The sequence below is a fragment of the Mustelus asterias genome, chromosome 18 (genome assembly GCF_964213995.1).
Source record: "Mustelus asterias chromosome 18, sMusAst1.hap1.1, whole genome shotgun sequence".
Taxonomy (NCBI): Eukaryota; Metazoa; Chordata; class Chondrichthyes; order Carcharhiniformes; family Triakidae; genus Mustelus; species Mustelus asterias.
This window is the reverse complement of record NC_135818.1, coordinates 24,944,337-24,951,762: the sequence shown is the minus strand read 5'-3', so window position 1 is coordinate 24,951,762 and position 7,426 is coordinate 24,944,337.

Sequence of the window (7,426 nt, the reverse complement as noted above, 5' to 3'; positions counted from 1 at the left end):
CGCTCCAACTTCCGAAGAGCGGGGTCAGAGACTGCAACGGCTCTCTGACCCAGGTCATCCTCTGGTCGGAGCGGGAGGGAGGGTGGGAGGAGGAGAGGGGGTGTGACCTCTCATCCCCTCGGGGGGGTGGGGGGGGTGGGGGATGGGAGGGGAGGGGGTGTGACCGATCATCCCCTGGGGGGTTGGAGAGGGGGTGTGACATATCATCCCCTGGGGGGGGGGGTGGGGGGGGGGAGGGGTGGGAGGAGAGGGGGTGTGACGTCTCATCCTCTGGTCGGGGAGGTTCCGCTGCCTGTCTGCGGCCGATCCCTCCTGGCACCATCACTGGGACACTACCAGCCACAGATTACTCTTCCCTGTAGGTGCGAGAGAGCGGGAGAGATGGCTGTGGCTGGTCGTGTACCAGTGATGGTGCCAGGAGGGATCGGCCGCAGGCACGCAGCGGAACCCCCCCCAACCAGAGGATGATACGTCACACCCCCTCCCCTCCCACTCCCCACCCACCTCCAGAGGATGAGACGTCACACCCCCTTCTCTCCCACCCCTCACAGAGGATGAGCTGTCACACCCCCTCCCCTCCCACCACCTCCCCCCACCCTCCCCCAACTAGAGGATGACCGTCAGAGAGCCGCTCTCTCCGCCCGGACGCGCTCTGTCAGATTTTTTTCGAACTGCGCATGCGCAGTTCAGAGCTCCAATCGGTCCGCCAGCGCTAAGCCCCGCCCACAGCGCGGATCGGGCCGGAGCCGGCAAAACGCGTATGGATGCGCTGGAAAGAGGATTCCAGGGGCGGATCTATTTGACGCCCAGATACGGCACTTAGACTCAAAATGGTAAAGTTCCCCCCATTGTGTCCGCAACAAGTTGCAAATCCGTCTCCTCTATAAAATCAGTGAATATTTCAATTGTCTCCTCGGTGGCTCGGGGTAAATTGTCTGAGAGAAGCTGCACTCTCCGTCTGCGGGAATGGCAGCGTCTGCTCAAAATACAGAGAGCGCATCTCAGGAAGGCAAGTTTCTGAGTTCTGAACTTACCGGCCCCTTGCCAGTGGAGTGGCAAGGCTGCAGAAAGCTCATTTAAACATCAGCATGTCATTAGCTAGCACTCTCTCCGGGACCTCCCCCCCCTCACCGATACTCTGCGGGCACAGCGTGATAGCACGTCAACACCATACTCCACACAAACATGAAGCTGGCGCCTTCCCCTCTGAGGGGGATTTCGGAGGTGAGCGCTCAGGCAGCCAACACCCTCTATGGTGTGCACTGCTCAGGGGGCACCAGACAGGACTTGGGGACACGGATAAGTTTAATTCCGGGCTGGGCGGGGGGTCTTAGAATAACCATTTCGAGGAGAGGGGTCAGGATGGGTCACTTGCAGGCCTTCCCTTCATGTCAGGGTGCCCCTTGCTTTAAAGGGGTTGCGAAGGTTGGTATGCAGGCAGCACTTTCCCTGTCCTCCTTCCTGGAGTCCTGTCCATATCGCAGCTGAGGGAGTGCCCTTCCTTAGTGGGTCTGGCAACTGGATGGGAGGGACATGGCACTGCCATTCTCACACTCAGACGTCTCACAACACCAGATTAAAGTCCAACAGGTTTATTTGGAATCACCGAGCTTTCGAAGCGCTGCTCCTTCATCAGGTGAGTGATGAAGGAGCAGCGCTCCAAAAGCTCATGATTCCAAATAAACCTGTTGGACTTTAACCTGGTGTTGTGAGGCTTTTTATTGTGCCCATCCCAGTCCAACGCCAGCATCTCCACATTATTCTCACACTTCACAGAGATAAGGCGCCAGGTGAATGCAATGGTTCCGCCAAGTTTGGTGGCATGAACGGACAGGAGGCTCTGTGGGTGAACAAAGTGAAATTTATTACCAAACGTTCAAAACAAAATTGTGACCTTCCTGCAATAGTGCCGATATTCACCCACGCCCACTAAGTGTCTACGGTTTCTTAATCTTCCTCACCCTCCCACAATATCTAGGTGTATCCCCAGGATCCACAGCTGAGGTTAAGGCGGCCTGCTGACTTTCATGGCCTTTTGCCTGAGATGGACCTTGGCTGGCGTTCCCCTGAAGAGCAATGACAACATTTGTGTTGAGGATTCTCACATTTCTCTGCTGTCGCCACTTCACTCGCAGTTCAGGCAAAGTCGAGCCAGCTCGAGGGCTCACTCCTCAAAGCATTGTGAGAGTTTGGAGCTCTGGTATTTCTCCAGCTGGCTGCACCCGCTCATGTCTGTTGTGATTGGGTTTGCCCTGCAACGTCACAAGAGAGGAAGAATGTAGACGGGAGTATTGACGTTTAAGATGGTGATGAGGTGTGGCAGGCATGGGGTTTGGGTGGGAGCTGGAGTATGAGGAGCTTAACAGCTACTGAGGGAACATGGTGATTATGGGAGGGAGGAGGGAGCTGGTATTGATGGAGGCCAAGTGGTTGAGTGAGAGAAAGCTTTGGGGGTGCGAGGTGAGTGCGACGGGGTCCAGTTGGTGACTGGGGCTGGCTGAGTGAAGAAGATCATTCATCTTTGACAATGCTGCCCCATCTCCTCCTGGAGTGCACTTGCACTCACCAGGGCAGGCATTGCATCCTAGGAGGGAGTGGTCACCCTGCTGGATGGTTGTCTCCTGCTGTGTAAGTATCGGTCCCACGTCTGTGTCATTCGGTTGAGCATTCGGATAAGGGCCCCCGCTGTAAAGTGCAGTGCTGGCTTCTTGGCTGCCATCCCCTGCTCAGCAAGTGCTGGGGAGCCATTCATATGGAGGTCCCCAAAACGTTCAGCAGCTAAGTCGTTACGCAGCGGGCAAATCGGGGGGAATGCACTGCTGGAGCAGTGTGAAACTTGTGGGAATAGAAATTAATGCTAATAAGCCAGAAGATTTGGACCAAAAACACAGCAGTGCCATCAGCAGGAAACACTATACTTTTCGCACCAGAATTAACATTCTGCCATTCACGGGCGGCACGGTAGCACAGTGGTTAGCACTGCTGCTTCACAGCTCCAGGGTCCCGGGTTCGATTCCCGGCTCGGGTCACTGTCTGTGTGGAGTTTGCACATTCTCCTTGTGTCTGCGTGGGTTTCCTCCGGGTGCTCTGGTTTCCTCCCACAGTCCAAAGATGTGCGGGTTAGGTTGATTGGCCAGGTTAAAAATTGCCCCTTAGAGTCCTGAGATGCATAGGTTAGAGGGATTAGCGGGTAAATATGTGGGGGTAGGGCCTGGGTGGGATTGTGGTCGGTGCAGACTCGATGGGCCGAATGGCCTCCTTCTGCACTGTAGGGTTTCTATGATTCTACCCTCAGATTCCCCTTGTAAGATTGCAGATCAATGTGTTTTGCATTTGACATGAATAAAAGAGCTGCTTTTTCAGTTAAATTCAAACGAGGTTAAATACCAGGGCTCTCAATGAAAGGAACCTTGTCTGGTTGTCTTACCCGTGGTCAGCTGCATTGTGATGGGTGGTCCATGCCCAGCATGGGCCTTTCCAAATGGACAACTTGTCTGGGGATTGGCAGCCTGGTGAAGGGAGGTGAGGAGGAGGGGGAATGGAAACAGAGGAGGATGGGAGAGAGGAGGAAAGGAGAAAGAGAGAGATGGGAGCGGGAGTGGGAGGAGTAAGAGGAGGGTATGATAGTAAGAGGAAGCAGAGAGGAAGGGGATGGGGAAAAGAGGTGAGGGAGCAAAGATAGAAATCATCAAGTGGCTGCGGTGCAATGGGGGGCGGGGCTGTGTCACGTTTAAGGCAGGATGAGGGAGAGGGTGTGTGGGGGAGGGGAGTGTGACGGTGGGGCAGTGTGAGCGTGAGGGGCCATGTGAGGGTGAGGGGCCGTGTGAGGGTGAGGGGCCGTGTGACGGTGAGGGGCCGTGTGAGGGTGAGGGGCCGTGTGACGGTGAGGGGCAGTGTGAGGGAGAGGGCAGTGTGGGGGTGAGGGGCAGTGTGAGGGTGGGGGCAGTGTGAGGATGGGGGCAGTGTGAGGGTGGGGGCAGTGTGAGGGTGGGGGCAGTGTGAGGGTGGGGGCAGTGTGAGGGTGGGGGCAGTGTGAGGGTGGGGGCAGTGTGAGGGTGGGGGCAGTGTGAGGGTGGGGGCAGTGTGAGGGTGGGGGCAGTGTGAGGGTGGAGGCAGTGTGAGGGAGAGGGCAGTGTGGGGGTGAGGGGCAGTGTGAGGATGGGGGCAGTGTGAGGGTGGGGGCAGTGTGAGGGTGGGGGCAGTGTGAGGGTGGGGGCAGTGTGAGGGTGGGGGCAGTGTGAGGGTGGGGGCAGTGTGAGGGTGGGGGCAGTGTGAGGGTGGGGCAGCGTGAGGGTGGGGCAGTGTGAGGCTGAGGGGCAGTGTGAGGGTGGGGGCAGTGTGAGGGTGAGGCAGTGTGAGGGTGGGGGCAGTGTGAGGGTGAGGCAGTGTGAGGGTGAGGGGCAGTGTGAGGGTGAGGGGCAGTGTGAGGGTGAGGGGCAGTGTGAGGGTGAGGGGCAGTGTGAGGGTGGGGGCAGTGTGAGGGTGGGGGCAGTGTGAGGGTGGGCAGTGTGAGGGTGGGCAGTGTGAGGGTGGGGGCAGTGTGAGGGTGGGGCAGTGTGAGGGTGAGGGGCAGTGTGAGGGTGAGGGGCCATGTGAGGGTGGGGTCAGTGTGAGGGTGGGGCAGTGTGAGGGTGAGGGGCAGTGTGAGGGTGAGGGGCAGTGTGAGGGTGAGGGGCCATGTGAGGGTGGGGGCAGTGTGAGGGTGGGGGCAGTGTGAGGGTGAGGGGCAGTGTGGGGGTGGGGGCAGTGTGAGGGTGGGGGCAGTGTGAGGGTGGGGGCGATGTGGGGGTGAGGGGCAGTGTGAGGGTGGGGGCAGTGTGAGGGTGAGGGACAATGTGGGGGTGAGGGGCAGTGTGAGGGTGAGGGGCAGTGTGAGGGTGGGGGCGATGTGGGGGTGAGGGGCAGTGTGGGGATGAGGGGCAGTGTGAGGGTGAGGGCAGTGTGTGGTGGGGGGCAGTGTGAGGGTGGGGGCGATGTGGGGGTGAGGGGCAGTGCGAGGGTGGGGGCAGTGTGAGGGTGAGGGGCAGTGTGAGGGTGAGGGGCAGTGTGAGGGTGGGGGCAGTGTGAGGGTGAGGGGCAGTGTGAGGGTGGGGGCGATGTGGGGGTAAGGGGCAGTGTGAGGGAGAGTGGCGGTGTTAGAAACTGGACAGAGCTTACAAACTAGAGCCTCTACAACGCTAACCACTGTCACAGGAACAAGGGGAGGCCATTCAGCCCATCGAGCCTGCTCCACCATGCAATATGATCAGGGCTGACCATCCACTTCAATGCCATTTTCCCACACCATTCCTTTATCCCTTTTTGCATTGGGATTTAGTGATCTGTCAATCTGCGCTTTAAATATCTCACTGACTGAATTTCCACAGTCATCTGGGTTCGAGAAATTATTTTGAAATTGTGTTCCCTGGTTCTCGACTCTCCAACCAAGGGAAACATCTTACTGGCATCTACCCTGCCTTACTTTTGAAGTATTTTGTAAGTTTCAATCAGATTCTTTGAAACTCTGGCAAATACAGGCCCAGTTTGCCCAATCTCTCCTCAAAAGACAGTCCCGCCATCCCTGGAACAAGTCTGGTGAACCTTCATTACATTCCCTCTATGGCAATAATATCCTTTCTGAGCCAAGGGGGCTAAAACTGCACACCAGGTGTGGTCTAACCAAGCTCCTGTACAGTTGAAACAAGACTTGGCTACTCACCGGAGCTCTGATTATAAAATAGACTCAATGAGGACTGGATTGTCATTCCAGTGAGCAGTGCATAGATCAGGATGCATGCAACCAGGAGCTTGGATTCAAATTGATATCCAGGTCCAACCTCAGAGTCAAGATCACTCTTCACAGATACAATCAGAAACTGATGAAGACACCGGGAGCCTGGGATTCAGAGGTGAATGAGGTAACAAGGAAGTTAGATAAAAGAGAACCAGTGGACGTGATTCATTTAGATTTCCAGAAGGCCTTTGACAAGGTGCCACATAGGAGACTGTTAAATAAATTAGGAGCCCATGGTGTTAAGGGTAAGATCTTGGCATGGATAGAGGATTGGTTGACTGGAAGAAGGCAGAGAGTGGGAATAAAGGGGTCTTTTTCAGGATGGCAGCCGGTGACTAGTGATGTGCCTTGGGGTCAGTGCTGGGACCACAACTTTTCACAATATACATAAACCATTTGGAAGGAACTGAAGGCACTGTTGCTAAATTTGCAGATGATACAAAGATATGTAGAGGGACAGGTAGTATTGAGGAAGCAGGGGGGCTGCAGAAGGACTTGGACAGGCTAGGAGAGTGGGCAAAGAAGTGGCAGATGGAATACAATGTGGAAAAGTGTGAGGCTACACACTTTGGAAGGAGGAATAGAGGCACAGACTATTTTCTAAATGGGAAAATGCTTAGGAAATCAGAAACATAAAGGGATTTGGGAGTCATTATGCAAGATTCTCTTAAGGTTAACGTGCAGGTTCAGTCAGCAGTTAGGAAGGCAAATACAATGTTAGCATTCATGTCGAGAGGGCTAGAATACAAGAGCAGGGATGTACTTCTGAAGCTGTATAAGGCTCTGGTCAGACCCCATTTGGAGTATTGTGAGCAATTTTGGGCCCTGTGTCTAAGGAAGGATCTGCTGGTCTTTGAAAGGGTCCAGAGGAGGTTCACAAGAATGATCCCTGGAATGAAGAGCTTGTCGTATGAGGAATGGTTGAAGACTCTGGGTCTGTACTCGTTGGAGTTTAGAAAGATGAGGGGGGATCTTATTGAAACTTACAGGAGGCCTGGATAGAGTGGACGTGGGGAGGATGTTTCCACTAGTAGGAAAAACTGGAACCAGAGGGCACAACCTCAGGCTAAAGGGACAATCCTTTAAAACAGAGATGAGGAGGAATTTCTTCAGCCAGAGAGTGGTGAATCTGTGGAACTCTTTGCCACAGAAGGCTGTGGAGGCCGGGTCATTGAATGTCTTTAAGACAGAGATAGATAGGATCTTGATTAATAAGGGGATCAGGGGTTATGGGGAAAAGGCAGGAGAATGGGGATGAGAAAAATATCAGCCATGATTGAATGGCGGAGCAGACTCGATGGGCCGAGTGGCCTAATTCTGCTCCTATGTCTTATGGTTTTATGGTCTTATGGTTTGTGTGTGTGTGTTGGGGGGAGGGTTGGTGGCTGTGGGATAGGGGCAGCAAAACAAATCAATGAATGAACTGTGCATTATGATAAAGGCAAAATACTGCGGATGCTGGAATCTGAAGCAAAAACAGAAAAAGTTGGAAAATCTCAGCAGGTCTGACAACATCCGTGGAGAGAGAATAGAGCCAACGTTTCAAGTCTGGATGACCCTTCATCAGAGCAATAGAATTGTGCATTGCTTGAAGCTGGTATGGTTTAAAACATCTCAATGCAGTTGGATGATCTAACTGTCTGTGAGGTCAAG